The following is a 6090-nucleotide window of genomic DNA, read 5'->3' on the forward strand; positions in this document are numbered from 1 at the left end:
TAAGTTGAAAAAATTCAATGTAAAATGTAATAGAAAAGACTGTTATGCTAGTATAAAATTACCTACAGCACCTGGGATTCCAAGGTGGTCTCCCATCCAAGTACTAACCAGGCCCAACACTGCATAGCTTCCAAGATCAGACGATATTGGGCATGTCCAGTGTGCTTTGGCTGTAGGTGCCCCAAACCAATAATTTTAGACCTCTATTACTGCTTAACTCATGTAAATTCATTGATAAGTTGAAAAAATTAAATGTAAAATGTAATAGAAAAGAATGTTATGGCAGTATAAAATTACCTACAGCTCCTGGTATTCCCAGGTGGTCTCCCATCCAAGTACTAACCAGGCCCAACACTACATAGCTTCCAAGTTCAGACGAGATTGGGCATGTCCAGTGTGGTTTGGCTGTAGGTGCTCACACGCATTAACTTTAGACCTCTATTACTTCTTAACTCAAGTAAATTCATTGATAAGTTGAAAAAATTAAATGTAAAATGTAATAGAAAAGAATGTTATGGCAGTATAAAATTACCTACAGCACCTGGTATTCCCAGGTGGTCTCCCATCCAAGTACTAACAAGGCCCAACACAGCATAGCTTCCAAGATCAGACGAGATTGGGCATGTCCAGTGTGGTTTGACTGTAGGTGCTCAAAAACATTAACTTTAGACCTCTTTTACTTCTTAACTCAAGTAAATTCATTGATAAATTGAAAAAATGTAATGTAAAATGTAATAGAAAAGAATGTTATGGCTATATAAAATTAACTACAGCACCTGGTATTCCCAGGTGGTCTCCCGTCAAAGTACTAACCAGGCCCAACACTGCATAGCTTCCAAGATCAGACGAGATTGGGCATGTCCAGTGTGGTTTGGCTGTAGGTGCTCAAAAGAATTAACTTTAGACCTCTATTACTTCTTAAATCAAGTAAATTCATTGATAAGTTGAAAAAATTAAATATAAAATGTAGTAGAATAGACTGTTATGGCAGTATAAAAATACCTACAGCACCTGGGATTCCTAGGTGGTCTCCCATCCAAGTACTAACCAAGCCCACCACTGCATAGCTTCCAAGATCAGACGAGATTGGGCATGTCCAGTATGGTTTGGCTGTAGGTGCTCAAAAACATTAACTTTATACCTCTTTTACTTCTTAACTCAAGTAAATTCAATGATAAGTTGAAAAATGAAATGTAAAATGTAATAGAAAAGAATGTTATGACTATATAAAATTACCTACAGCACCTGGTATTCCCAGGAGGTCTCCCGTCCAAGTACTAACCAGGCCCAACACTGCATAGCTTCCAAAATCAAACGAGATTGGGCATGTCCAGTGTGGTTTGGCTGTAGGTGCTCAAAGGCATTAACTTAAGACCTCTATTACTTCTTAACTCATGTAAATTCATTGATAAGTTGAAAAAATTAAATGTAAAATGTAATAGAAAAGACTGTTATGGCAGTATAAAATTACCTACAGCACCTGGGATTCCTAGGTGGTCTCCCATCCAAGTACTAACCAGGCCCACCACTGCATAGATTCCAAGAACAGACGAGATTGGGCATGTCCAGTGTGCTTTGGCTGTAGGTGCTCAAAAACATTAACTTTAGACCTCTTTTACTTCTTAAATCAAGTAAATTCATTGATAAGTTGAAAAAATTAAATGTAAATTGTAGTAGAAAAGAATGTTATGGCAGTATAAAATTACCTACAGCACCTGGTATTCCCAGGTGGTCCCCCATCCAAGTACTAACCAGGCCCAACACTGCATAGCTTCCATGTTCAGACGAGATTGGGCATGTCCAGTGTGGTTTGGCTGTAGGTGCTCAAAAACATTAACTTTAGACCTCTTTTACTTCTTAACTCAAGTAAATTCAATGATTAGTTGAAAAATGAAATGTAAAATGTAATAGAAAAGAATGTTATGGCAGTATAAAATTACCTACAGCACCTGGCATTCCCAGGTGGTCTCCCTTCCAAGTACTAACCAAGCCCAACACTGCATAGTTTCCAAGATCAGATGATATTGGGCATGTCCAGTGTGGTTTGGCTGTAGGTGCCCAAAACCTTTAACTTTAGACCTCAATTACTTCTTAACTCAAGTAAATTCATTGATAAGTTGAAAAAATTAAATGTAAAATGTAATAGAAAAGAATGTTATGGCAGTATAAAATTACCTACAGCACCTGGTATTCCCAGGTGGTCTCCCGTCAAAGTATTAAACAGGCCCAACACTGCATAGCTTCCAAGATCAAACGAGATTGGGCATGTCCAGTGTGGTTTGGCTGTAGGTGCTCAAGAGCATTAACTTTTGACCTCTATTACTTCTTAACTCAAGTAAATTCATTGATAAGTTGAAAAAATTAAATGTAAAATGTAATAGAATAGACTGTTATGGCAGTATAAAATTACCTACAGCACCTGGTATTCCCAGGAGGTCTCCCATCCAAGTACTAATCAGGCCCAACACTGCATAGCTTCCAAGTTCAAACAAGATTGGGCATGTCCAGTGTGGTTTGGCAGTAGGTGCTCAAAAACATTAACTTTAGACCTCTTTTACTTCTTAACTCAAGTAAATTCATTGATAAGTTGAAAAAATTAAATGTAAAATGTAATAGAAAAGAATGTTTTGGCTGTATAAAATTTCCTACAGCAACTGGTATTCTCAGGTGGTCTCCCATCCAAGTACAAACCAGGCCCAACACAGCAAAGCTTACAAGATCAGACGAGATTGGGCATGTCCAGTGTGGTTTGGCTGTAGGTGCCCAAAAGCATTAAATTTAGACCTCTATTACTTCTTAACTCAAGTAAATTCATTGATAAGTTGAAAAAATTAAATGTAAAATGTAATAGAAAAGAATGTTATGGCAGTATAAAATTACCTAAAGCACCTGGTATTCCCAGGTGGTCTCCCATCCAAGTACTAACCAGGCCCAACACTGCATAGCTTCCAAGATCAAACAAGATTGGGCATGTCCAGTGTGGTTTGGCAGTTGGTCCTCAAAAACATTAACTTTAGACCTCTTTTACTTCTTAACTCAAGTAAATTCATTGATAAGTTGAAAAAATTAAATGTAAAATGTAATAGAAAAGAATGTTTTGGCTGTATAAAATTTCCTACAGCAACTGGTATTCTCAGGTGGTCTCCCATCCAAGTACAAACCAGGCCCAACACAGCAAAGCTTACAAGATCAGACGAGATTGGGCATGTCCAGTGTGGTTTGGCTGTAGGTGCTCAAAAGCATTAAATTTAGACCTCTATTACTTCTTAACTCAAGTAAATTCATTGATAAGTTGAAAAAATTAAATGTAAAATGTAATAGAAAAGAATGTTATGGCAGTATAAAATTACCTACAGCACCTGGTATTCCCAGGTGGTCTCCCATCCAAGTACTAACCAGGCCCAACACTGCATAGCTTCCAAGATCAGACGAGATTGGGCATGTCCAGTGTGGTTTGACAGTAGGTGCTCAAAAACATTAACTTTAGACCTCTTTTACTTCTTAACTCAAGAAAATTCATTGATAAGTTGAAAAAATGTAATGTAAAATGTAATAGAAAAGAATGTTATGGCAGTATAAAATTACCTACAGCACCTGGTATTCCCAGGTGGTCTCCTATCCAAGTACTAACCAGGCCCAACACTGCATAGCTTCCAAGATCAGACGAGATTGGGCATGTCCAGTGTGGTTTGCCTGCAGGTGCTCAAAAACATTAACTTTAGACCTCTTTTACTTCTTAACTCAAGTAAATTCAATGATAAGTTGAAAAATGAAATGTAAAATGTAATAGAAAAGAAAGTTTTGGCAGTATAAAATTACCTACAGCTCCTGGTATTCCCAGGTGGTCTCCCATCCAAGTACTAACCAGGCCCAACACTGCATAGCTTCCAAGATCGGACGAGATTGGGCATGTCCAGAGTGGTTTGGCTGTAGGTGCCCAAAGCCATTAACTTAAGACCTCTATTACTTCTTAACTCAAGTAAATTCATTGATAAGTTGAAAAAATTAAATGTAAAATGTAATAGAAAAGAATGTTATGGCAGTATAAAATTACCTACAGCACCTGGTATTCCCAGGTGGTCTCCCATCCAAGTACTAACCAGGCCCAACACTGCATAGCTTCCAAGATCAAACAAGATTGGGCATGTCCAGTGTGGTTTGGCAGTAGGTGCTCAAAAACATTAACTTTAGACCTCTTTTACTTCTTAACTCAAGTAAATTCATTGATAAGTTGAAAAAATTAAATGTAAAATGTAATAGAAAAGAATGTTTTGGCTGTATAAAATTTCCTACAGCAACTGGTATTCTCAGGTGGTCTCCCATCCAAGTACAAACCAGGCCCAACACAGCAAAGCTTACAAGATCAGAGGAGATTGGGCATGTCCAGTGTAGTTTGGCTGTAGGTGCTCAAAAGCATTAAATTTAGACCTCTATTACTTCTTAACTCAAGTAAATTCATTGATAAGTTGAAAAAATTAAATGTAATATGTAATAGAAAAGAATGTTATGGCAGTATAAAATTACCTACAGCACCTGGTATTCCCAGGTGGTCTCCCATCCAAGTACTAACCAGGCCGAACACTGCATAGCTTCCAAGATCAGACGAGATTGGGCATGTCCAGTGTGGTTTGACTGTAGGTGCTCAAAAACATTAACTTTAGACCTCTTTTACTTCTTAACTCAAGAAAATTCATTGATAAGTTGAAAAAATGTAATGTAAAATGTAATAGAAAAGAATGTAATGGCTATATAAAATTACCTACAGCACCTGGTATTCCCAGGTGGTCTCCTCTCCAAGTACTAACCAGGCCCAACACTGCATAGCTTCCAAGATCAGATGAGATTGGGCATGTCCAGTGTGGTTTGGCTGTAGGTGCTCAAAAGCATTAACTTTAGACCTCTATTACTTCTTAACTCAAGTAAATTCATTGATAAGTTGAAAAAATTAAATGTAAAATGTAGTAGAAAAGACTGTTATGGCAGTATAAAATTACCTACAGCACCTGGTATTCCCAGGTAGTCTCCCATCCAACTACTAACCGGGCCCAACACTGCATAGCTTCCAAGTTCAGACGAGATTGGGCATGTCCTGTGTGGTTTGGCTGTAGGTGCTCAAAAACATTAACTTTAGACCTCTATTACTTCTTAACTCAAGTAAATTCATTGATAAGTTGAAAAAATTAAATGTAAAATGTAATAGAAAAGAATGTTATGGCAGTATAAAATTACCTACAGCACCTGGTATTCCCAGGTGGTCTCCCATCCAAGTACTAACCAGGCCCAACACTGCATAGCTTCCAAGTTCAGTTGAGATTGGGCATGTCCAGTGTGGTTTGGCTGTAGGTGCTCAAAAACATTAACTTTAGACCTCTTTTACTTCTTAACTCAAGTAAATTCAATGATTAGTTGAAAAATGAAATGTAAAATGTAATAGAAAAGAATGTTATGGCAGTATAAAATTACCTACAGCACCTGGCATTCCCAGGTGGTCTCCCGTCCAAGTACTAAACAGGCCCAACACTGCATAGCTTCCAAGATCAAACGAGATTGGGCATGTCCAGTGTGGTTTGGCTGTAGGTGCTCAAAAGCTTTAACTTTAGACCTCTATTACTTCTTAACTCAAGTAAATTCATTGATAAGTTGAAAAAATTCAATGTAAAATGTAATAGAAAAGACTGTTATGGCAGTATAAAATTACCTACAGCACCTGGGATTCCAAGGTGGTCTCCCATCCAAGTACTAACCAGGCCCAACACTGCATAGCTTCCAAGATCAGACGATATTGGGCATGTCCAGTGTGCTTAGGCTGTAGGTGCCCCAAACCAATAATTTTAGACCTCTATTACTTCTTAACTCATGTAAATTCATTGATAAGTTGAAAAAATGAAATGTAAAATGTAATAGAAAAGAATGTTATGGCAGTATAAAATTACCTACAGCTCCTGGTATTCCCAGGTGGTCTCCCATCCAAGTACTAACCAGGCCCAACACTGCATAGCTTCCAAGTTCAGACGAGATTGGGCATGTCCAGTGTGGTTTGGCTGTAGGTGCTCAAACACATTAACTTTAGACCTCTATTACTTCTTAACT

At 37.9% G+C, this 6090-nt stretch overlaps 2 non-coding genes and 23 pseudogenes across 2 annotated transcripts; all 25 read right to left on the reverse strand.

The window, feature by feature from the left end:
- Window positions 1-59: 59 nt before the first annotated feature.
- Window positions 60-178, reverse strand: LOC148468057 (5S ribosomal RNA; annotated as a pseudogene).
- A 116-nt stretch (window positions 179-294) lies between these two features.
- On the reverse strand, window positions 295-413 carry LOC148468058 (5S ribosomal RNA; annotated as a pseudogene).
- A 116-nt stretch (window positions 414-529) lies between these two features.
- LOC148468059 (5S ribosomal RNA) lies at window positions 530-648 on the reverse strand (annotated as a pseudogene).
- Window positions 649-764: 116 nt separating this feature from the next.
- On the reverse strand, window positions 765-883 carry LOC148468060 (5S ribosomal RNA; annotated as a pseudogene).
- A 116-nt stretch (window positions 884-999) lies between these two features.
- Window positions 1000-1118, reverse strand: LOC148468061 (5S ribosomal RNA; annotated as a pseudogene).
- Window positions 1119-1233: 115 nt separating this feature from the next.
- On the reverse strand, window positions 1234-1352 carry LOC148468062 (5S ribosomal RNA; annotated as a pseudogene).
- Window positions 1353-1468: 116 nt separating this feature from the next.
- Window positions 1469-1587, reverse strand: LOC148468063 (5S ribosomal RNA; annotated as a pseudogene).
- Window positions 1588-1703: 116 nt separating this feature from the next.
- LOC148468064 (5S ribosomal RNA) lies at window positions 1704-1822 on the reverse strand (annotated as a pseudogene).
- A 115-nt stretch (window positions 1823-1937) lies between these two features.
- LOC148468065 (5S ribosomal RNA) lies at window positions 1938-2056 on the reverse strand (annotated as a pseudogene).
- A 116-nt stretch (window positions 2057-2172) lies between these two features.
- On the reverse strand, window positions 2173-2291 carry LOC148468066 (5S ribosomal RNA; annotated as a pseudogene).
- Window positions 2292-2407: 116 nt separating this feature from the next.
- On the reverse strand, window positions 2408-2526 carry LOC148468067 (5S ribosomal RNA; annotated as a pseudogene).
- Window positions 2527-2642: 116 nt separating this feature from the next.
- Window positions 2643-2761, reverse strand: LOC148468068 (5S ribosomal RNA; annotated as a pseudogene).
- A 116-nt stretch (window positions 2762-2877) lies between these two features.
- On the reverse strand, window positions 2878-2996 carry LOC148468069 (5S ribosomal RNA; annotated as a pseudogene).
- A 116-nt stretch (window positions 2997-3112) lies between these two features.
- LOC148468070 (5S ribosomal RNA) lies at window positions 3113-3231 on the reverse strand (annotated as a pseudogene).
- Window positions 3232-3347: 116 nt separating this feature from the next.
- LOC148468071 (5S ribosomal RNA) lies at window positions 3348-3466 on the reverse strand (annotated as a pseudogene).
- Window positions 3467-3582: 116 nt separating this feature from the next.
- On the reverse strand, window positions 3583-3701 carry LOC148468072 (5S ribosomal RNA; annotated as a pseudogene).
- Window positions 3702-3816: 115 nt separating this feature from the next.
- On the reverse strand, window positions 3817-3935 carry LOC148468073 (5S ribosomal RNA; annotated as a pseudogene).
- Window positions 3936-4051: 116 nt separating this feature from the next.
- On the reverse strand, window positions 4052-4170 carry LOC148468074 (5S ribosomal RNA; annotated as a pseudogene).
- A 351-nt stretch (window positions 4171-4521) lies between these two features.
- LOC148468075 (5S ribosomal RNA) lies at window positions 4522-4640 on the reverse strand (annotated as a pseudogene).
- Window positions 4641-4756: 116 nt separating this feature from the next.
- LOC148468076 (5S ribosomal RNA) lies at window positions 4757-4875 on the reverse strand (annotated as a pseudogene).
- A 116-nt stretch (window positions 4876-4991) lies between these two features.
- On the reverse strand, window positions 4992-5110 carry LOC148468077 (5S ribosomal RNA; annotated as a pseudogene).
- A 116-nt stretch (window positions 5111-5226) lies between these two features.
- Window positions 5227-5345, reverse strand: LOC148468078 (5S ribosomal RNA). Its single transcript, XR_015874178.1, has one exon. It is a non-coding gene; the product is annotated as a 5S ribosomal RNA (ribosomal RNA).
- Window positions 5346-5460: 115 nt separating this feature from the next.
- Window positions 5461-5579, reverse strand: LOC148468079 (5S ribosomal RNA; annotated as a pseudogene).
- Window positions 5580-5695: 116 nt separating this feature from the next.
- LOC148468080 (5S ribosomal RNA) lies at window positions 5696-5814 on the reverse strand (annotated as a pseudogene).
- Window positions 5815-5930: 116 nt separating this feature from the next.
- On the reverse strand, window positions 5931-6049 carry LOC148468081 (5S ribosomal RNA). The gene has a single exon (XR_015874096.1). It is a non-coding gene; the product is annotated as a 5S ribosomal RNA (ribosomal RNA).
- Window positions 6050-6090: the final 41 nt, after the last annotated feature.

This window comes from Taudactylus pleione, unplaced genomic scaffold, assembly GCF_031769625.1.
Source record: "Taudactylus pleione unplaced genomic scaffold, aTauple2 ptg000967l, whole genome shotgun sequence".
NCBI classification, from domain to species: domain Eukaryota; kingdom Metazoa; phylum Chordata; class Amphibia; order Anura; family Myobatrachidae; genus Taudactylus; species Taudactylus pleione.